At 45.3% G+C, this 23,718-nt stretch overlaps 1 pseudogene; it reads left to right on the forward strand.

Annotated features, from left to right (window-relative positions):
* The window catches only part of LOC114695736, a 57,650-nt pseudogene extending 39,817 nt beyond the window's left edge, over positions 1 to 17,833 (forward strand).
* Positions 17,834 to 23,718: the final 5,885 nt, after the last annotated feature.

Raw genomic sequence — 23,718 nt, forward strand, 5'->3', positions numbered from 1 at the left:
CTTTTAAAACGGGCAGCAAGTCGTTCCACTTCACACAGGGGATATGAGGGTACCAATTTCAGTCACCAGGCTCTATCATGACATGAAATTACCTATTTACTAACACAGGTTGCTCCTATCAATCTAGTTGTGCTTTGCTTATTTTTCTGAAATGTCTGTGGTTTCTTTTTGTTTTGAGACAGGATCTCATTATGTAGCTCTGGCTGGCCTGGAATTCTCAATGTAGACCAGGCTAGCTTCAAACCCATAGAGATCTGTCTGCTTCTGCTTCCTGAGTACCTGTGTAAAAGGTGTGTGCCACCACGCCTGGCTGTATTTTCTTATGAAATATTTTTGGCAGTACTGAGGATTGAACTCAGGGCCTTATACACACTAGGCCAGCATTCTATCACCGAACATGCACCCCAGCCTCTTATTATTTTTATGAAGTCGCTGGGTAGAGGTCGCTCTGTGGAGATGCTGTGGCCTCACCTCTCCCCACCGTGACGTGACTGCTGCTCTAACATCTTCCTGTTGCTCATGTGGAAGCTTGTTTTCTGTGTTCTGTGCAGTTAACATTGCCCCACGGGCAATCCCTCATCGCTCCTACGGTGTTTTCTCATGTCCTGATGCTTTCTTTCAAGGTATTATCCAAAGAGATGAGTCACCCATGGAAAAAGGGCTCTCTGGTCTTCGAGGAAGGACTTCGAGCTCTCTGATGTGTTTTATTTCTCCAAGAAGGCTTGGAAGCCATTGTGGAATGAAGTGACCCAGAGGTTCTCCTCCGAGGAGCTCGTATCATGGAACCTCCTCACAAGAACCAATGTCAACTTTCAGTACATCAGTCCGAAGCTCACGATGGTGTGGGTGCTGGGTGTCCTAATACGCTATTGCTTTCTGCTCCCTCTGAGGTAAGTCACTGCCTGGTTGGATGATGCCACCAGCTTCCCTCTTCATTATGTGTGGAATGGCTGCTTGAGAGTATGTGGAATGGATTCCACCTCTTCCCGGTTGGAAGACACCACCAGGTGGGACCTGCAGCCATGTGTTTGTTACCTGTACACTCCTTCTTCCAAATGAAGAGTGTGTTCAACCCCAATCTCTCTCTCTCTCTCTCTTTATTCCCTTTGTTCCTATAGTGGTAAATAATTTGAGGACGGAGGCAAAGAGAAGTTAGAACAAGAGAGGGATGGTAGGTATCTCAGTCAATAAAGTGCTTGCCAGGCAAGCATGAGGACCTGACTCCATCCTCACATGAGCTGAGTGGCCTCTGAGTGTGATCCCACTGTTGGGAAGCAGAGACAGGTGGGTCTCTGGGGCTCCCTGGCCAGCCACTCTAACCTACTTGGCCAGTTTCAGGCCCGTCTTAAAAACAGTGGATGACGGTTGAACAATGGCCTGAGAGACTGCACTCTGGTCTCCATCCACCTGTGTATGCCCACACAGGAACATGCACTCACCTCCACACACAAAATAGTTTCATATGTGCCAGAGCAGCAACTAAAGAAGAGCTGCCTGCAGGAATAGCCTCTCTTTGGTGTGTAGAACTGAGAGGTGGTAGCAGAGAACAAGTTCCCAGAGACCCTTGCCGCACTGGAAGAGCCATTCAGTAGTATGTCCTTGTTCCATCCAATTCTATCACTGCCATTCAGTTCTTGTTTTTGTTGTTGTTGGTTTTTCAAGACAGGTTTCTCTGTGTAGCTTTGCGCTTGTCCTGGAACTCACTCTGTAAACCAAGCGGGCCTCAAACTCACAAAGATCCGCCTGCCTCTGCCTCCCGAGTGCTGGATTGATTAAAGGTGTGCGCCACCACTGCCCAGCGCCATTCAGTTCTCAGTAAAGATTCCCATACCTGGATCCTCCTTTGATTAGGCTTGAATACTGCCTCATCAGCACATGACCTCAAGACAGTAGATGACACCCGTCAGGGAGATGACAGTGTGGCCATGTCTCTTATGGTGATGGCAGGGAGCAGGCCTGTGTACCAGCCACAATGTTGGTCATTTTTTCATTTTCTTGGACATAGCTATAGTTTCCAGGAGTTGCTACCAGCCAGCTGCCATTGGCATATGAATCGAAACTTCACTTCCATGACCAGGCGGGTGATACTGGCCTCCTTCAGATCTAGCACAAGAGACAATGTGTTTACTTGTAAGTTTTAGCATTGCTTAAGTATAGACAGACACAAGTCACTAAGTTCTGTTTCCAAGGTGTGTGTGTGTGTGTGTGTGTGTGTGTGTGTGTTTTCCTGTGTCCTAACACTGCTTAGACTGTCTTTTGGGAGTTGTTGCGGCTGTGAATAAACAGTGAAATTCAGGACGACGTATATACTATTGCTAGGACCTTGACTCAGTGCTTCCAAAGTGGGGTTCGAGGATTCCGGGGTGCACTAAACTATGAGTTGACATTTGGGAAGGAAATATTAGACCTTTTTTTTTTTTTTGGAGGGGTTTGGCTTTTTCAAGACAAAATTTCTCTGTGTAATAGTCCTGGCTGTCCTGGAACTCGCTTTGTAGATTAGACTGGCCTCGAACTCACTGAAATCAGCCTGCCTCTGCCTCCTAAGAGCTGGGATTAAAGGTGTGTGCCACCACCACCCAGCAATACTAGAACTTTTAATTTGTTTGCTTATTTGATGCTTTTTGAGACAGGTCTCATGAAGCCCAGGATGGCCCTGAACTTGCTATGCAGTAGTGAATCTTTAGCTGAACTGTCAGATGTTTGCAGCAGTGAATTCTTTAGGCTGTGTCCCCACTGTCCGGCAGATGTTTGCAGTAGTGAATTCTTTAGGCTGTGTTCCCACTGTCCGGCAGATGTTGCAGTAGTGATTCTTTAGGCTGTGTCCCACTGTCCGGCAGATGTTGCAGTAGTGAATTCTTTAGACTGTCCGTGTTTGCAGCAGTGAATTCTTAGCTGTGTCCCCACTGTCGCAGATGTTTGCAGCAGTGCATTCTTTAGCTGTGTCCCACTGTCTGGCAGATGTTGGCAGTGATTCTTTAGGCTGTGTCCCCACTGTCCGGCAGATGTTAACAGTAGTGAATTCTTTAGGCTGTGTTCCCATTGTCTGGCAGATGTTTACAGCAGTGAATTCTTTAGCTGTGTCCCACTATCTGGCAGATGTTAACAGTAGTGAAATCTTTAGGCTGTTCCCACTGTCTGGCAGATTTGCAGTAGTCTTCTTTCTTTTCAGGGTTACTCTGGCTTTCATTGGATCAGTTTGCTGATCATAGGAACCACACTGGTTGGACAGCTCCCGGACAGCAGGTGATGTGTCTCCCTCCATCCAGCCCCACTCATGTAGGACGCCCCCCCTCCCCCAACGGTGTCCACAAAGCTAGAATCTGGCTAGTTTCTAGGTTCATTAATTTTGTGGTCTCAAGCCGTTTATGAGAATTCTTACTGAATTCATCTCCATAGTCTTTTTTTTTTTTCTCTGTTCAAATTGAAAGGTAGCTTTTTCAAAGGAGAAATGAAAGGAAGAAAGAAAGTGGACTGAGGGAACCAAAGGAAAAATAGTCTTTGACATTGGCAGCCTGGAGGTCCAGACCAAAGAAACCTCAGCTGGTCTTTCAGGACTTTATTAGAATCTAGCGGGTGGGGGCTCCTTCCTGCTAGAATTGTGTCTAATTCTCCTGGTTCATGTTGGCCTGGCAAATGCATAGATGAGCTGGCAAGAACCCCTCTTTGCTGAAGCAGAACATGGGATGCTGCTGTGAGCCGCACATTGAAGCTTTCATTGTGTTTCTTATGAGTACCCAGAACAAAATAACAGAAGGGTTTCTTTTTCTTTCAGCCTCAAAAGCTGGCTGAGTGAACTGGTGCATCTGACCTGCTGTAGGATCTGTGTTCGGTCCCTATCCGGCACCATTCATTATCATAACAAGTGAGTGTCTGCCGTGGCTGCCCCGACCTGGGAAGTCTGTGGTCATCATTGCTTGGTTTTTCAGAAGGAAGACAAAAATTAACAGAGTAGTGTTCATTGATGGGCAGTTATGGTGTGCTGTGGGGGTAAAGTTCTCATAGGTTACTCCTGGGGGGGTGGACACTGCCATCCCATGGGATAGACAGATGAATGATGGGAACTCTGGATCTGGTTGCTAAGGGTGGTACAGATTCAAAGTCAGGTTTTGAGCTGGCGCAGTTTTGAAGATGCTGTGTGGGGACCAGCCCCCACCTTTTACAGGGTCCTATGAGGAGGAGAGAGGATAAGAGATATTTGGTAGAAAGAGAGACCTAGTTGACAAGAGGGAAAACAGAAACACAGGAGAGCTTCAAGAGGACCTGGATCCTTATTCACTGGCCCAGAACTTTATTCAAAAGGGGCTTTTATAACAATGCCATGGAGTGAGGCAGAGACCTCCCCCTTGCTAGATACAGCCAAGTGTAGACCCTTCCAAACACCTGGTACCCAGGCCCGTGGTCCAATCATCCTCTTATGCATCCCTGCTGGGTAAAGCAAGCTCAGCTCTCACTAGGAAACCTCTGTGGGCTCCCACAAAGCTGCTGCTGGCAGTCCTGGGGTACGGCAGAGGCAGAGGCCTGTTTTCCACACTTAGTCTCTCCTTGTCTAAAATTCTCTACTTAGTTCCTAAGATGAAACACTTTATTCTGTTCTCTTTACCCACAGTCAGAGAATACAAGTAGCTAGGGAAAATAATCAACTAAATTAAAATGATTGTGATTGATTTTGAAATACTTTTCTCTTAATTTAATATTTATATTATTTTTTTAAAATTGTTATTTTAAGTTGGTTGAGTGTGGTGGCCCACACAGTAATCTTAGCATCTGGGAGGCTGAGGCAAGAGAACCAGATGTTTGAAGCCAGCCTGGGCTATAAGAGACCCTGTCTCAACAAAGTAGCATATTATACTTAGATCAATCAACATTAATCGAAATAGTTGTGATTAAATAAGCAAAAATATGAATTATAAAGAGAATGTCATGGTTCCTCACAGCTCATCATACTACATGGGGATAATGTTTTAAAGATGGGACCTATGTACCTAAAAACTTAAAAAAAAAATCCTAAGTAAGATAAGTCTTTACATGCTTTTCTGTAAAACATTGAGCGTTTTCCGAGGTGTCGTACTTACGGTTATCTTGATTGCAGCAGTACAGACCCCAGAAGGGAGGCATTTGTGTTGCCAACCATACGTCTCCCATCGATGTCTTGATCTTGACGACGGATGGCTGTTATGCCATGGTAAGAGCAACTCAATGACATTTCAAGTATGTGTATTTGCTGGATCGCAAACTCGAAAGTTAGTTTCATATTAGGAATTTGGCTGGACTTAGCAGTATAGGCTGTGCACTACATTTGCACAGGAACAAACAGTGCAAGAAAACAGCTGTTAACAGAGAAGGCGGGAAAACACCTTGACAGAACTTTGTAAAGTTGATTTGAACATGCCAACAGTGTTTAATTATACTGTATGAAATTAAAGCCATCCTCTTCAGAGTTTTACAGTTCCTCGTCAGCCAATCAGCTCTCTCTTCAGGGAGATAAGTGTAATTAGAAAAAATCTGTTTCTTTAATGAGGATCTGGCAAAGAAGGCAGAATACTTGTGTCTCCGTCCAGTTCTCAGATTTTGACCACAGCCTCCAAAGAAAGCAAAGAGCAGAAAATCCAGTAACCATGGAGCCCACAGCAAAGCCAGGTCCGCAGTGCCCTAACCACGGAGCCCACAGCACAACCAAGGCCCCCAGTGCCCTAACCAAAGAGTCCACAGCAAAGCCAGGTCCCCAGTGCCCTAACACGGAGCCCACAGCAAAGCCAGTCCCCAGTGCCCTAACCACGAGCCACAGCAAAGCCAGTCCCCAGTGCCCTAACCACGGAGTCCACAGCAAAGCCAGGTCCCCAGTGCCCTAACCACGGAGTCCACAGCACAACCAGGTCCCCAGTGCCTAACCACGGAGTCCACAGCACAACCAGGTCCCAGTGCCCTAACCACGGAGTCCACAGCACAACCAGGTCCCAGTGCCTTAACCACGGAGCCCACAGCAAAGTCAGGTCCCAGTGCCTTAACCACGGAGCCACAGCAAAGTCAGTCCCCAGTGCCTTAACCACGCCACAGCAAAGCCAGGTCCCCAGTGCCTTAACCACAGAGTCCCACAGCAAAGCCAGGTCCCCAGTGCCTTAACCACAGAGTCCACAGCAAAGCCAGGTCCCAGTGCCCTAACCACGGAGTCCACAGCACAACCAAGACCCCAGTGCCCTAACCATGGAGCCCACAGCAAAGCCAGGTCCCCAGTGCCCTAACCACGGACAGTTGCCCTTTCTTGGCCTGAAGAGGAGCCCCACTCTGGGGTTCCCCCGCATCTTCTGTTGCTCTGACAGGTCATCTTGACATTTCCTCTGGGTGAATCCCAGAGGCTGACTCAAGCTCCCCTTCTGCTCACTGGTTAAATGTGTCCTCAGGAGGTGTGGAGAACAGGATGACTACTAGATACTAAATGTCCTGGGCTGTCTCCTCATCTCACAGCTGTGGGTTGTGGATGGTGGGTCAGGCTGTGAGGCAGAAGTCAGGTTTGGTTCACCCGTCAGTTCTGCAGATTGATATTGGTGGCCTAGGGTGCTTTTCTGGGAAAGGTTTATGGGTCAAGTGTGTGCTGTGAGTGAGCAAGTGGTGAGTGCCAGCATGGACACTAGTTTTCACTATCCGTGGGTTCTGTGATCAGCAAGGCCTGTGCAAAAATTCCCACTTACTGCTACATGTTTGCTTAAGTCAGTGGCTTCAGACGTGGCTCAGTGGTAGAATACTTGTCTAGCACATGTAAGCCCCGATCTGTCTCCAGCACTGCCAGAAAAGCGGGGGAAAAAAAGTCTAAATAAAAAAGTACAACCTGAGGCCGAGCAGTAGTGGCGCACGCCCTTAATCCCAGCACTCGGGAGGCAGAGCTGGGCAGATCTCTGTGAGTTCGAGGCCAGCCTGGTCTACAGAGTGAGATCCAGGACACAGAGAAACCCTGTCTCAAAAACCAGGGAAAAAAAAGTACAACCTGAACATGGTGGCATATTCCTATAATCCTAGCACTCGGAGGAAGAGAGGCAAGAGGATAGCTGTAAGTTTGAGACCAACCTGGACTAATATGGCAAGTTCCAGGCCAGTCAGGGCTGCACAGTGAGACCCTGACACACATACTCATTTCCCTACCAAAGTAAATAAATAAGTGAAATAAAATACTGAGAATAGATAACTCTTAGACAAGTCCTTTTTTTAATACATCATTAATTTAAGTGAGCTTTTCTTGAACCTAAAGAATCTTTTGTCATCTTCAGGAAAAGAGATAGGAATTGGTTGTTTATCTTTTGGTAGATTGGGAATCAATTGATAGTTACATACTTTGAAAAATAAAACTGGAAAAAACACACATATGTGTCATACAAACACAATTTTGAATATAATCTCAGTATTTAGGTACCCTCCCTAAAGCCCACCCAATGAAGCCCTCAGTAGAGGCCCCGAACGGGCCTGGACATTCACATCAGCATTTTTTTGTGTGTGGACATGCACTTTTGTGTATGTGGACATGCACATATTTGATTTTCTCTATGATGCAGTTAAGTCAAGCCTGAGATTTCATTGTAGGTAGGGGAGGTGGAGACCTAGGCAGCTGATCTGCCTATCTCAGGTCCATCTTGTGCTGACCTAACAGAGTATTGCCGATGGGATAATTTGTGGGGGAACGGAAGTTATTGGCTCACCATGCAGGCTGAAGATCTAAAGTCAAGATGTCTAGCAAAGATCTGATTGTACTGTCTTCACATGTCAGAAGGCCTGGAATTACAAAAGGAGGTCTGCTCCCAAGAGCATTGCACTTTGTGGAGATATTTATTTTCATTTTATATGTGAAAGTCTTGCCTGTATGCACATCTGTGCATCAGAGGCATGCAACTCCCTAGGAGGACAGAAAAGGCAGTGAGTTCACTATAACTAGACAGTGGTTAGCTGCCGTGTGGGTGTTGGGAACCAAACCCAGGTCCTCTGCAAGAGCAGCAAGTGCTCTCAGCTGCTGAGCCATCTCTCCAGCCTCAGCAAGAGCCCTTTTGTTAATGGCTCTAACTGTTCATTGAGCAGAGCTGTTGTGGTCCAGACTGCTCACATTAGGTCCTTTTCCAGTACTGTTGCACGGGACTCAGTTTCTAGTCCATGGATTCCGGGGGATGTGCTCAAACCACAGAAACTGTTTAACTAGGATTTTGTGTTTCTGAGACCACCCACTATTTCTCCTGTGCTCTGGCCAACAAAGAATTGATGGTAATACATTTGAAACCGAAGACCTCAGAATATTGTTGGTCTCTTTGTAGGTTCCTGACGTTGTTGCTTGGTTATTTCTTCTTGAGGGTTAAAAAATGCACACGTGTAGCATGAATCTTAAATGGTCTTATTAATAAAATCAAACCTGAGGCCAGTTATTGGAGTGAATGCTGGAAGATCAGAGAAGCAGAACTGTGCTGCTCCAAGCCTAAAAGCTTAACCAGCTCTAGTTCCTCATCCTCATGCCTTAAATACCTTTCTGCTTCTGCCATCAATTCCTGGGATTAAAGGTGTGTGTCTCTGTTTTTCAGAGTTCTAGGACAGCGAGTGGAGCAAAGTGACTGTAGTGTCCAGCTAGACTTTAGCTGCTGAAGAGCACGTTCTGGCTTGCACTGGGCTTTGCAGATGCCTTGACTAGATTTAGACTTATCTGTCAGTAAAAGGCAGCCGGTCTTCTCTCTGAGTGGAGAATAGGATTCCCTCTCTGACAAGACCCCTGGCAGGTTTTCGGTAGCTATATCTTTATGTTTTTCTGTCTCTCCTGATTCTTCTAGGTTGGACAGGTTCATGGTGGATTGATGGGGGTCATTCAGAGAGCCATGGTTAAGGCTTGTCCACACGTCTGGTTTGAGCGCTCAGAAATGAAGGACCGACACCTGGTTACTAAGAGGTAAACAGTGCAGTTCCTTGGCCTTCATTGGAGTAAACAGAGAAGCTGATTGCCTTGGATCATTTGGCCAAAGGGCAAAACAAAACACAAAACAAAAAAAAACAAACTTAAAATGAAAACAAAATCATGCAAAACTCTATTTTTCTGGAGTCATCAATAGGACTGAAGTAGTAGTTCTGTAGTCAGGGAGATGTGTGGCTGCATATAAAAAGACTGGAAAGCTCAGATGTCTGTTTTGCTGTGACTCAAGTACAATCACTGAACTTTTAAAAGTTTAAAATTACCACTGGAGAACTTAGAGAAAAATACCGATAATTTATTTGCTGAATGAATTTTTTTTTCTTTCTGCTGAATGGCCACTGCCACTCCGAATCTAGTTACCAGAGAGCTGATAACCACTGCTGTGCCTTCCTATTACCATCACAAAGCACAATCAGCTTAGTAGGGAGGGGTTGATTCTGGCTCCTGGTTTCGGGGTAAGCAGTGTGTGGTTCCTCGGCTCTTGTGCTTGGGCTCGTGACTGTACAATAAACTCCAAGTTTGTGGCAGAGGAAATCTGTTCACTTCATGGCGACAGGGAAGCAAGAGAGAGTGGAGGGGCCAGGGTCTCAGTCTTCCACCAAGAGCATGCTCCGCGGCTCCTTAGTGCCACAGGCGGCAGCTGAACCGTGAACACATGGTTGTAGGGAGTACCTCCAAACTACAGCAGGTCTTCACAGAAAGGGAGGGAGGGAGGGAGTGTCTTTCTGGGGCTCCATAGAGATGAACTCACTAGGAACAAAGCTGAGGAAAAGCTTTCCCTGAAGAGGCTGTGCTCACATGCAGGTGTTCCTCATGAAACGCCTTTCCTTCTCTGTGGCGCCTAGGCTAGACTTACTTGTGCTAGGCTAGCCTCCTGCCTCATCCTCCTGAGCACCGGGATTACTATCCCTGGCTACGGTGTTTAATTGCATAGGAAAGTTCATCATCCTGATTCATCAGAGGAGTTTCTTACTTAATAACCATAATGCAGACAGATCAAGCATGATCAGAATCGCCCCCCCCCCCAGACAGTTTCTCTGGCTGTCCTGGAACTTACTTGTGGACCAGGCTGGCCTCGAACTCACAGAGATCTGCCTGCCTCTGCCTCCCAAGTGCTGGGGTTAAAGGCGTGCGCCACCAGAACTCCCATGTTTTTTCACACAAGGAATTATCAACATGGAGCAGAAGGGCGGAGTGCTCACGGCACCTGGCTATCTAGAAATCTAAGAGTAGCCAGAAGAGCTGGACTTGGTAGTGCATACCTGTACTCCTAGGAGTTGGAGAGTAGAAACAGGAGGTCAGGAGTAAACATTTGTGGCTGTGTAGTGAGTTCAAGGCCAGCCTGAGCTAATGAGACCCTGTCACCTGTCCCAGACAGACCCAAACCCACTCACTCCAGAGGAAATGAAAAAAGCGTGCCGATCTCCTTATCCCCTCTGCCCTTCATCCCTTTCTCTTTGTCCCTTATTTCTCTTATGACTTTTTCTTCCTGCTAGAGGATGTGACAAACAAAAACTCTCCCTGTCTCTTGTTTCTCAAGATCGACTCACAGATCCTTTATTTTCCCTTACAGATTGAAAGAACATGTCGCTGATAAGAAAAAGTTGCCCATATTAATCTTCCCTGAAGGTAAGAGACTGCCTGCCAAGCTACAGCTGATGTCGCCAACCATCTGAGGAGCACTCTAGGTTTGGCACTCCGAGAGGAAGGGACGGGTGCCTTTTCTTTTCCTGCTTTTTGATGACAGGGTTTCTCTGTGTAAAGCTCTGGCTGTCCTAGAACTCTCTCTATAGATCAGGCTGGCTTCAGACTCACAGAGATCCACCTGCCTCTGCCTCCTGAGTGCTGGGATGAAAGGTGTGCACCACCACCACCTGGCACTTATTTGAGTTTTAAGCAATTTTTCCATAGGGGTATTAAACAGCATGGTCTATGACTTTGTAGGAATTATTCTTTACATGTATTAAATCGTCAATTGCTGTGATGGGGTTATTGCTGAGCGTTTAGTGGCAAAGTGAAAGTTTGCTGTTAAAATTGATCCAAACTTGTAAAGTATTTTTAAAGCAAGGGTTGACTTGTGGAGCAGCCCTAAAGTATCTGCAGCCTTGATGATGTTTTAGAGTATAGAAAATTATTTCCTGGGCCAGCGAGATGATTTAGTAGGTAGGGGGCTTGCCTGTAAGCCTGATGACCTGAGTTCAGTTTCTGGGATCCACAGGTACAAGAGGCATGACTCCCTTTTGTTGTTCTGACCTCCAAACACATGCACCCACATAAAAATGTAATAATTTTTAGAGCAATTCCCTCTAAAATTTGTTTTTAAAAAGCGACTCCCTTCCACATCTCCTCTGCCAGGTACCTGCATCAATAATACTTCAGTCATGATGTTTAAAAAGGGAAGCTTTGAAATTGGAGGGACCATATATCCAGTGGCAATAAAGGTAAAGTCTGAGTCTTAAAGGGGGGAGCATTTGATGGTTAACTTTATTTGATATTGTTACAAATTTAAAATGTGCAAGAGTGAAGAACATTTGTGTATTTAGCTTCTTTGGGTCTTTACATTGTACATTTGTGCTCATTCTGTCTGGACAGGCAATAGATACATGCATACAGAGCTGGTAGATGATATGTACACAGGAGACACTTAGATACAGAGATAGGTAGATGCATATATAGGAAGATGGACAGACGGACAGACAACATGACTATGCAGCAGAGGTTATATTAATACTCAGGATGTAGTGGTGGGCAAATCTGATTGATCCTTGCTTTTATCAACTTTCTAATTAAGTGCGGAGTCATATCAACAGCTTTTGTAGTTAGCACTCTGGACTCTACTGCTTAGTTCTTGTGAAAAATTCTATCAAGTGAAGTAAATTCTCCTGGGGACTGATAGGTTCATTTATCTTACCGCCTGAAAAACACTGACTTGGGTGAGAGAAGCCGGCATGGAATTCATGGCTGGAATGTCTTGTCTTTCATTTTCTCTAGTATAACCCTCAGTTTGGTGACGCATTCTGGAACAGTAGTAAATACAACATGGTGAGCTATTTGCTTCGAAATGACCAGCTGGGCCATCGTCTGCGATGTGTGGTACATGCCTCCATGACCAGAGAGGTATTACTGAGATAACTTCCAGTCTTTGATGCTTATTTAATTAGATAAAGGCAAGAAAACCTTTGCCTAAAGCCTTGGGTCTTTCCATTCCTCCATCATGCTTTTCTTCATTCGTAATGAAAGGGTTGTTTCTTAGTAATGTATTTAGTTCTATAAAACAAATAAAAATGATTACGAGACATTTTAAGGTGTTTAAAAACTTCATACTCAAGATGTGTAACTTTTTCATTTACCCAGGAAGGAGAGGATGCGGTGCAGTTTGCAAACAGGGTTAAATCGGCCATCGCTGTCCAAGGGGGGCTGACTGAACTTCCCTGGTAAGAGTCCTCCCAGAAGCACTCTCTGTGTATTCAACAAAACCGCACTGGTTAGCTATAGACTTAGCAAGAAGTACGTCACAAAGACTTAAATAGGGTAAAGGCTTTACTCTCTCCACTTAAGCACCAGAGTCCAGGCTGGCTAATGCTTCTCCTTTATTCCTATACAACCTCAATAGGTGCTTCTAACTCATGGCCCACGTGTGCACAGCAAATGGCCGCTGGGGGCCTTTGAAAAGGGACACACCTGTCTCCATAGGTGCACATGCTAGAAATTGCACACATAACTTAGACTTGTTATCTCTCTGCTGCAAGTCTTGGGGTAGCGGTTAACTGCAAAGGAAACTGGGTGATACAGTGTTTGCTCTGGATGACCATGTTCTTAGGTAAGATGAGAGTTCTTGTACTGAAGAAGAAGGAGAGAAAGGGAGCTTGGCTTGGGGGGGCGGGGCTGTTTGTGTTTCACTGTAACTGTATCAGAACACTTAAGAACTGGAAGAAAGGAAGTGGAGTATTTTGGTGAAGCTTGGGCTGCCATAACACTACCAGAGTGGTGTCTTCACAGAATTTGTTTTCTCTAAGTTCTGAAGGCTAGAGGTTTAAGCTTCGATGCTGCACAGCCAGTCTCTGTTGAGGGTTCTTCCCTGTGTTTCAGAAGGTTGCTTTCTCCATTTCTTGCATGACCTTCTCTTTGTTCAAGCCCGGAGAGAGCAAGTTCTCTCGTGCCTGTTGCTATGAGGGCGCTAACCTCATTCTAAGGGCCCCATCCTTTTGACCTCACCTGACCCTAATGATGCTCTAAAGTCCTCATTGTCAAATATGGTCACCCTGGGAGTTTGCCTTCAATCTATAAATTTGTGAGGATAGAAATATTCGGAGTAAAGCAGTGAACAGTGAGGGTTAACTAGACCCACCGTGTAGCAGGAGGTTGATCCTTGTATGAGTGAGGATAGAAATATTTGGAGTAAAGCAGTGAACAGTGAGGGTTAACTAGACCCACCGTGTAGTAGGAGGTCGATCCTTGTATGAGCGGGCTGTCATCAAATGGTCTGTATGTCAAGTTCAGCAAATTCAGTGAAATCTCTATGACCTTTTTGGATGTTTCAAAAACACTTTATATGATGAGTTCAATTGAGGCAATTGTAGTGTTGTTCTAGGATTTGATTTCTGTGTTAATAGCAACCAAGAACATCCTCAGTGTAGGGGCCCAGGATTATTTAGGGCTACATCTTTTTTTTTTTTTTTAAATATATTTTATTTTATTCTTGTGTGCATTTGTGGTTTTGCCATGCATGTCAGGGTCCCCTGAAAATGGAGTTACAGACAGGTGTGAACTGCCATGTGGGTGCTGGGAATTGAACTCAGGTCCTCTGGAGAAAGAGTCAGCTCTCTTAACCCCTGAGCCATCTCTCCAGCCCTAGGGGCTACGTCTTTAAAGATGGGCTGGCTAGCATTTTATATTCCTTTATCCAATAGTAGGGCATGTCACTAAAATATATTTTGCCCATTCACCTCTCTTGAAACCAGTTAATTTATACCACCCAGCCTATTTCTGGCAAACACTGTGCTTTTTTGACACTCATTTTTATAGGAAAAAAGTCATTTAGAAGTATGCTAACTAGCCAAACTTTGGATATTGGTGGGAGGTGAAAGTATATGCCAGATGAGTCCCTGGAAGTGTGAATTCTTGACTGACAGCAGCCGACTTGTTCTAAGCTGCAGGCTAGATAAGCATTTTACATCCTGCAATCTAATCTGGAGATGTTAACCTGGCAAACACAGTAATCACAAAACTCTAGGCCTGAGGCGAAAAGTGTCTTAGTGACTCTTCAGGTTCACGTGTGTAGCTGTCTTCCTCTTTTTCTCTTCTTAAAACCTTTCCCAGCGCTTCCTCTTACCCGGCATGCTAGCCCTGTCTGAAGCTGTCACGAAAAGCCTGTGGCTGGCTCTGTGGTCTCAGGCAGGGAGAGAGAAGCAAGCAGAGAGAGAGAGAGAGAGAGAGAGAGAGAGAGAGAGAGAGAGAGAGAGAGAGAGAGAGAGAGAGAGAGAGCAAGCACAGGCAGTCAGCCACAGGGTAGACTCACTGTCAGATTCTATCAACAATGGTCTTCACCTCTAGTCCTAGTATTAGGAGACAGAGGCAGGAGGATTCCCATGAGTTCCAGGCCTACCTGTGCTGAATAGTGAATTTCAGGCCATCCTGGCAACAGAGTAAGACCTTGTCTGACAGAAACAAAACACCAAAACAAATCCTTTGTGAATTTCCATTTCCTTTTACTGAATCACATGCCATTTTATAAACAATATTCCTTTTAACTACCTGGCCTGTTTTTCCAAAAGGGAAAAGCCTTCCTGCCTTTCCAGGTATATTTTCACTCACCTGCTGAGTGTGAGTGAACACATCTAGACTGATTTCTTTGCAGACGAATGAGAACTGCTGTGTTTTTTTTTAGGGGGGTGGGGACAGGGAGGTGGTATTTTTAATTTTAATTTTTTGGTTTTTTTGAGGCAAGGTTTCTCCATGTAGCCCTGACTGTTCTAGAACTCACTTTGTAGACCAGGCTGGCCTCAAACTCAGATCTACCTGCTTCCGCCTCCCGAGTGCTGGAACTAAAGACGTACACCACCATGCCTGGCTTTTTGCTGTGTGATCCTAAAGCTGACTATCATGTGGCCACGCCTTCCTAAAGAGCTGAGATATGCCGTGACTGAAGTGGGGAGAGTCTGATAGAACCTTGAAACCTCTAGAGGTGAGAGGTCATAGCTGGGGTGGCTCTCGGGGGTTTGGTACCAGGAGATTTAAGAACGGCATTATTAACATCAGAAGCAGTGCGTCTGTGTTACTGTCCAGTTTAGTTCAGGCCTTAGAAAAAAGAAAAAGGTCCTTCTTCTCTCTCCTCTATTTCTCACGACTCAAAATCCGTGTAAATGCTACAGATAATTAGAGGTGGTTCATTTGGAGAAAAGAGGATTGTGTGTACAATTCTTAGGACCCGACCACAACCTACAGTTTTATTTCATGGGAACTTCCCATACCCGACCCTCTGAAAAAGTCTGTGAACAGTGGTCCATTCTCAGAACATTGTACTGGCGTCAGGCAGGTGCCTGTCTGAAGGTCAAGTCCTGTCCCGGTGGCATTGGGTTCACTGTGTAACCCATGATCATTCGGCACTGTTAGAACTTGCCTAACTGGGCTAAAGTTCAACAGTCCACATAGAAAGTAAGCAAGTTCTCAGCCCCCTCCCCCTAGGAGTTAGAATCCACAGTATTGTAATGGGGGAGGAGCAGTCCCTGGTAGCCCGGTCTCTTTCCAGTCTCCTTGTGTCCAAAGAAGGAAAGACACTCAGAGCCCTTACCTTATAACACAGAGAGGTCTGTGGTTCACAGCCCTGGAGAGAGTTCAAAGCTTTGAGTGGAGGAAGGCTGTTTCTACTGTGCCAACTCCTGGTCAACTGCAGCTTACAATTGTGTTGCTTGTTTTATCTTGAATCTGCTTTGGAGTATAAAAGTATACATATGTTTTGAATAAAAATAAAATTGTTAAACATAGGGTTAGATTCGAATAATTATTAAATAATTTATTTTAAAGAAAATAGCCTGTGTTTATAACTCATGCATGGATAACAACACTCTCATCATTTCATGTGTGTGTGTTTACAACTTTTCACGGGGTTTCTCAGCAAGCCACAGCCAATGAAAAACCAATGTTGGGTTTTCCAAGGAAAGAATCTGAAGAAACATCTTGGCTTTAATAATCCTTGTTTCTGTTTAAATATTGAATACAACAGCTCTAACTTCTGAAACAACAGAAGAAGGCTAGGGGTGTAGCTCAGTGGTAGAGCGCTTGCTTAGCATGCACAAAGCCCTGGGTTCAATTCCCAGCGCCAGAAAATGTCTGCCTCTTTAGGCAGAAATGGCACGCAGGCAGTAATGTGCTCCGTTTTTACCAAGCTCAGAGAGCGTGTCCATTGCTCAAAGGAACACACACTTGGTCATTTGTAGAGAGAGGCCAGAACCTGCTCTTCCTGCGTCTATGAAGTGTCCTGGTACATGAGGCACGTGTTACCACATGGCCCCATTTCTTCCCTGGCAGAGTATCTTTGCTATGTGTGCCTTTCTGTTCATAGGGACGGAGGACTGAAGAGGGCAAAGGTGAAAGATACCTTCAAGGAAGAACAGCAGAAGAATTACAGCAAGATGATTGTGGGCAATGGCTCTCCCAACCTGGAGCTGGACTGAGGCGCCGTGGATGAACTGGCTTCCCAGAGCTGGCCTTCAGACGGGAAATTTTATAACATCGTTTGTTGTACTGTTTTTTGCTTGTTTATTGTTAATCTTTTCTACCGGCTGATTGTCTCTACCTTTCACACCAGAGGCAGAACCCACAGGTGCAGGGGTTGGGGGGGGGTGCCCCCTTTTTGACATTTTTGTTATAGTGTTGGTTCAATGAATTGTCAGGCGGATTCTTGAGTGGAAGCAGATTCTGCCTTTTGTAAAATGGCGTGTCATTGATGATTGAATGAATCTTTGTCTGCAAACCAGTGCTTCTAGAGCGTGTTTGGAGCTTGTTAATAAGGTAATTCTCAAAAGCAGCTCCACACTCTGTAATTTGATTCTGTCTCCCTTTCATTTCTTTTATTTTATTTTATTTTTTTGAGATAGGGTCTTATTTATGTAGCCTAGGCTGGCTTCAAACTCACCCAGGACTGGCCGGGAACTCTTCACTGGTCCCGGATCCACTGCCCAAGTGCTAGGATTCCAGGCAGGTGCCGCCACCCCTACCTGTCGGCGTCAGTGCTGTAAGTGGTGGGATCACACCATAGCGCCTTCCCATGATGGCCACAACTATGGCTGCATTCTGCTCTAAGGCTGAAGGAAAAATGGAGGGTTATTTTTAGGGGAAAGGACCAATTTGTGGTCACCTGAACTGAAAGGAATGGAATGGAAATGATTTTTTCCTCGAGTGTTACGAGAGAGATGTTGATTGGTTAGACTCGATTAAGAACCGTGTAGGAGTGGTGTTTGTTCCCACAACTCGGTTCATCCAGCCACAGTGGGAAAAGCACCGTTAGTTTTTCTTGTTTGTATGCTAGAGATCTCCTTTGTCTTTTTTTTTTCTTTTTTGTAGCAAAACATGTTTTTCAAAGGGAAGGAGCCTTTAAAGAAACAATCACACTATCTTCAGTATGAAGGAGCTTGCCTCCCGCCCCACCCACCTCACTGTAGTGATTTAGTCCCAAGCGTTCCCAGCCTTTTAAGCAGAAAACTAAGTGGTTTAATTACCTTTTGGAAACTGAGCCTTAACCTTTTTAAAGGGAAAACTAGCATTCTCTGAGTCCAATAGCATGAGCAATATTTGATAGCAATATATTACGCTGTGAGCTCTCGAGGCTGTTAGCTCAGGAGTAAAACCCTGTACAGGAAGTGAACTGTCTTACTGACTATGAATAAATTTTATATTTTTAAATAAGTGTTGCATTATTCTTCCTTTGCTCCCCCCCCCCCTTTTCCTGTAACAAACAAGGGTTTTTGTTTCAGTGACAAATTTTATCGGATCATGCGCTGGCTAGTTTTTATATGAACTGGACACAAGCTAGAGTCTTCAGAGAGGAGGGAGCCTCAATTGAGAAAACGTCTCCATAAGGTTGGGCTGTAGGCAAGCCTGTGGGGCGTTTTCTTAATTACTGATCAATGGGGGAGGGCCCAGCCCGTGGTGGGCGGCCATCCCTGGGCTGTGGTCCTGGGTTCTATTAAAAGCAGGCTGAGCAAGCCATGAGGAGCAAGTCAGCAAGCAGCACCCTCCGTGGCCTCTGCATCAGCTTCCGGCTCCAGGTTTGTACCCTCACTGCTTTGGATGATGAACTGTCATATGGAGCTGACTGAAATAAACCCTTTCCTCCCCAAGTTGCTTTTGGTCCTGGTGTTTCATCACAGCAATAGGGACCCTAGCTAAGACAACCCAGAACACCGGCCACCACTTTCTTTCTCACCTTGGTTTGTGGCCTCGCCATTTGCAATCTGGCCCTTGAATCCCACTTAAACAAAGCCCCAGGCTGGGGGTATTTTGCAGGTGAACTCAGGCAATTACATGTAAATGACTAGATAGGCAGGCCTGGGACACACTACCAGTACTCCTCTGGATGATTAGATCCAAAGGAAACCGAGCACGGGTGCCCTCATGTCCAGTGGGTGGTCTTCATGTCCAGTGGGTGCCCCTCTGGGTCTGTTGCTTAGGTTTTATCTCTCCCTAAAGCCTCAGCAGGGTGATTGTGATGGAGAATCAGCACATACAACACTGCTGAAGTGATCCTTTGTTTGATTTATTTGTTGTTTTTTTTTTTTTTTTTTTCTCAGAAAGAGAGGTTCCTGTTTCTTTTTACTTTTAGTATTCAGTAAGGCCTGAATTACTAAATCCATTTCATGTTCCAGTTCTCAGAAAAGTTGCTGTGTTTGGACACAGATAAAATGTGTCTTTCATAGAGCGTGTGAGGACAATAATAATGCTGGCACTTATGCTAGTTAATGGCATGCTACCTCAGTCAGAACGCCGCTCAGTTCTAGGACTCCCATCTACCTTAGTTTCTGACTTCTTGCAGGATGACTTTGCTGTCCAGTGTGTTTTTTGGAATGCTAATGCTGGTCAGATTTGGATCATGAACCTTAGAACTCTCCTATTGTTAAGCTTTTTGTTTTGTTTTGTTTTGTTTTTTTGAGGCGGGGTATCTGTAGCCCTAGCAGGTCTGGAATTCACTGTACAAACCAGGCTGGCTTTGAACTTAGATCAGTGTGCTTCTGCTTCCTGAGTGTTGGGATTAAAGGTGTGCAGCACCATGTCTGGTCCTAATACTATTTCGATGAAAAAAATTTCTTTGAGACAGGGTCTCAAGTAGTCCAGACTGACCTCAAACTTGCTCTGTGGCCATGGCTGACCTTGTGCTTCTTATCCTACCTCTATCTCCCAACATCCTAGTGCTGGGATTCCAGGCTTGCACTCCCATACCTATTTATATTATTGTTTTGTTATTATTATTATTACTACTACTATTATCATATGCAGTGCTGGGGACCCAGTCTGGGGCATGGAGCATGCTAGGTATCCACTCTACTTGAGCCGTCTCCCCAGCTCTAATATTGTTTTAGAAATACTGTGCTCTGTGGGGTGCACACCTGAGTAATCCAGCACCGGGGAACTGGAGACAGGATCAGAAGATCAAGGTCGGGGGCTGAAGAGATGGCTTAGCAGCATGTATCAGACAGTTCACATCCATCTGTACTGCTCCAGGGGATCTGGCCACACCCCACATGTAGGTACACAGACATAATTGAAAATAAAAAGTTTAGGGTCATCTCTGGCTACAAAGTAAGTTTGAAGCCAGCCTGGACTATAGGAGACCTTTTAGAAGAACTGCTACTACTTCTACTGTTTTCAAAGCTTGGCGGGTCATGCTTGGTATCCCAGCACTCGGAAGGCTGAGGCAGGATGACTGCGGTGAGTTTGAGGCTGACTTTGTCTACATAGTAAGTTCTGGGCCAACTCGGGCTGTAGTGTGAGATTTCATCTCAACCGCAACTGCACATGCAGAGAGAGGCTGGGGGAGAGGAGGTTCAGTGTCTGGTGTTTCTGAACCTTCATTACCGTAAATGAGGTATCAAGGGCTCGGTAGAAAAACTCCATCAGATATGGCCTTGCACCTGAGCCTCCTGTAGACTTATTATCTGAGCTTTGAGGTTGCCCATTTTTCATTTGAGCACTTTGTCCTGGCTATGTTTGCAGACAGCGGGTTTGAGGAACACTAAGAGTTCCTGACCTACCATGGCATACCCTGGACTTGGATGAGAAGTCCTGTATGGAGAAGTGGACACAGACCGTAGTGTGACAGCCTGTGCAGAGAGCCATCTTCAGGAAGGTTTCTGTGTGATCAGACTGTCCTTGGCTTACTCACACAATCCTGGTGACTGTCATTCCTTTAGTGTGTGTGGTGTGTGTGTGTGTGTGTGTGTTGTGTGTGTATGTGTGTTAAGGAATCCTATAAATGTCTTCAAATCAAAGATGGGGGTTGTTGGTTTCTTGTGAGAACAGCTGTCTTCCGTTTGGTTTCTGAAGTATGGTGTTTTTTTTTTTTTTTTTTTTGGTTTTTCGAGACAGGGTTTCTCTGTGTAGCTTTGCGCCTTTCCTGGAACTCGCTTTGGAGACCAGGCTGGCCTCGAACTCACAGAGATCCACCTGTGCTGGGATTAAAGGCGTGCGCCACCACCGCCCGCTCTGAAGTATGGTGTTACCAACCTAAAGCTCCTGATGGATAGAAGGATGTGGTGAGAGTGGCAAGGCAAGGCTACAGTCTGGGATTGGCACCTTAGGTTAGGTGCCCTCAAGGTGAGTCTCTACCTCTCAAGTTGTGGATTGCAACTGTCCGATGTAACATCAATTTGTTCTTTCTTTCTTTTTTTTTTTTTTTTGGTTTTTCGAGACAGGGTTTCTCTGTGTAGCTTTGCGCCTTTCCTGGAACTCACTTGGTAGCCCAGGCTGGCCTTGAACTCAAAGAGATCGGCCTGGCTCTGCTCCCGAATGCTGGGATTAAAGGCGTGTGCCACCACCGCTGGCTATCAATTTGTTCTTGATGGATTTGTTACTGTTTGGTGGGTTTGGGGATTTTGGTGGGGAGGGGGCGTGATGGTGAAGGTGTATCCCATGCATTTCTGTTACCCTGTGGCTGGGCATCTGGCTCTACATCTGGGGATCAAGTTTTCAAGTCAGGGAGGTTCCCGCAGCTCCAGTGAACCCTTTGGCCCATCTTTTGATTTCTCTGCCTTAGATTTTTGAAATGAATCCATGTGGTGCTCTAAGCCTTTCACTCATTTTAATAGCTGAGTAGTTTTAAATCTTTGGTGGGGGTGTTATTTTTATTATTATTTAATTATTCATTTGCTGTTATTCAGCACTAAAGTTTGACACAAGCCACTTGCCTTGCTCACATTTGGAAGTGGGAATGGATGGTTTCTACCTCAATCCTGTCTTTTAATCTGGATTTGGCTGTTTTAAGAGCAAAAGAGTCATTGCTGGTTTTATTGTGTTTGCTTTTTTTTTTTTTAAACAAATTATTATTGTTTTGAGAAGGAGGGTCTCCTACAGTCTGTAGTCCAAGGTGGCCTCAAACTGAGGTTGACCTTGAACCAATGCTCATCCTATTTCCACCCACTAAGGGCTGGATTACGGTTGTGCACCACCACACCTGACTTTATGCAGTGTTGGGGATCAAACCAGAGCTTCAGGCATGGGAGACAAGTGCTGTGCCAACTGAACTACGTCTCCACCCTGTTTTCAAATTAATAGTTTGCACCGGGTGGTGGTGGTGGTGGCGGCGGCGGCGGCGGTGGTGGCGCACGCCTTTAATCCCAGCACTTGGGAGGCAGAGCCAGGCGGATCTCTATGAGTGCGAGGCCAGGCTGGTCTACTGAGCGAGATCCAGGAAAGGTGCAAAGCTACACGGAGAAACCCTGTCTCAGAAAAAATTAATATTTTGTTGAAGAACATTTTTTTTTTTAACAAGGTAAGTGAGGTACAGGAAGATGTGAACTACCACATGGAACTCAGGAGGTTTTCACACAGCGGACACAGAGACCCTGTGGCAGGAAGCAGCTGAAGGAAGCTGCAAGGTTTGTGGTTTTCTCCTTACAGTGTCAATGGCTCACTGACCACGAGCAGGGAGCCCGCCAGTCTGTGAAGATACTCCTGTGCTGTGAGTCTCCTGTGGTTCTGACTGTGGTGGGGAGCCTGATTATCGTGGGAACCATCTTTGATACACGCAGCCCTGGCTCCTATCTGTTGCTAAAACCGAGTACCAATTGAGCTCTTTATCCGACCTTTATCAGAATTCTCAGTGCTGGTGTATGTAGCTTCAAGGATTGTTCCTTCAGAACCACAATTTTGCTCAGGACACGAGAGGAAATGACTCCGGGAATCCATCCCTATTTAGAAAGTTCTGCAGATATTTGGTTGACCAATGGTGCCAAATGTTTGAGAAAATGCAGCTTCACCTAGTCTCTGTGGAGAAAGAGCCCATGTGAAGGTGCCATGTTAACTATTACATGGATTTTAGGCAAGGCATAGCTGGGATCAGCCTGTTAGTCCTAGGGTCTACACTACTCCAGGATAGACTGTAGCTTGACCATTATTTTGCTTAAACAATGGGTAAATGCATCATCATCACTTCTTCCTTCATTGGCTGGTCCACATGACTGATAATTTTGAAAATGATAGTCTGGTTAATTCGTGTATATTCTCCTTGACTTGGATGCCTCTCGTATGTTCTCACAGTTTGACATGGGCATTACATTTTGGAAGAAGTAACAAGGCATGCGCATCCTTCTCACCGCATCTTCTTAGGTGGTCCATGCTTCCGATTGTTCCTTCAGGAGGGTGTTCACTCCTGGCATTTGATTAATATAAATTGGTTATCTAGTACTACTATAACAAGATGCCAGGAATGAATTTCTCACAGTTCTGAAGGCCAGAAGTCAGAGGTAAAAGTTTGAACATGGCTGCCTTCTTATTCACCTTGCTTTTCTCTGTTCTCTGTGTTCTGTGTGTCATCTCCCCTCTTATAAGCCTGAGTTGTGGGGAGGAGGGGCTTCCTGTGCTGGGTTAGGACCTCAGCCTGAGTTGTGAGGAGGGGGACATCATCTGGTCTGTAGCAGGTAATGTCTGCTGAGCTTTCATACTGTGAACTTTATCCTTCCTCTAATAAGAGTCATTTGGGAGGGATATTTGAAACTAAGTATCCATTCTGCAAACTCCTAGTTCATCCCTTCTTGCTTCATACAGTGCATTAAAATCCGTTGTCCACATTGCTTATTTTGATGTACAGTTTGTCTCAGATTTGACCTCTGGAGCCCCTAGCTTTTCTGTCTTTCTGAATAGCCCAGACTTGGTTTCCTTCAGTGGAAAATGGTATGTAGAAGCCAAAGTTTGTACTGGTGTATGCACTGCTCCTGGGTGGTGTTTTTTTATAACCCTGTCAGGGGACAGAGCTAGGAAGTGTATGCACACAACACACACACACAACACACACCACACACACACCCCTTGCATCTGAATTTTTGTCTCTCTACCAAGATATCAATCATCTATGATCTATACCTATAATCCATGCCTATTATTATTTCTATCTTAGCTATTGATCATCTACACATATCATTTGTCATCAGCATCATCTCTGGGTAACTTCTATCCTCTGTATTTAACATCATTTCTCTATATTCTTCCTTCTTTCCTTCCTTCCTTCCTTCCTTCTTCCTTCCTTTCTTTCTTTCTTTCTTTCCTCTCTATATATCTATTCTATCTATCTATCGATCTAT

This window comes from Peromyscus leucopus, unplaced genomic scaffold (genome assembly GCF_004664715.2).
Source record: "Peromyscus leucopus breed LL Stock unplaced genomic scaffold, UCI_PerLeu_2.1 scaffold_300, whole genome shotgun sequence".
In the NCBI taxonomy this organism is placed as follows: domain Eukaryota; kingdom Metazoa; phylum Chordata; class Mammalia; order Rodentia; family Cricetidae; genus Peromyscus; species Peromyscus leucopus.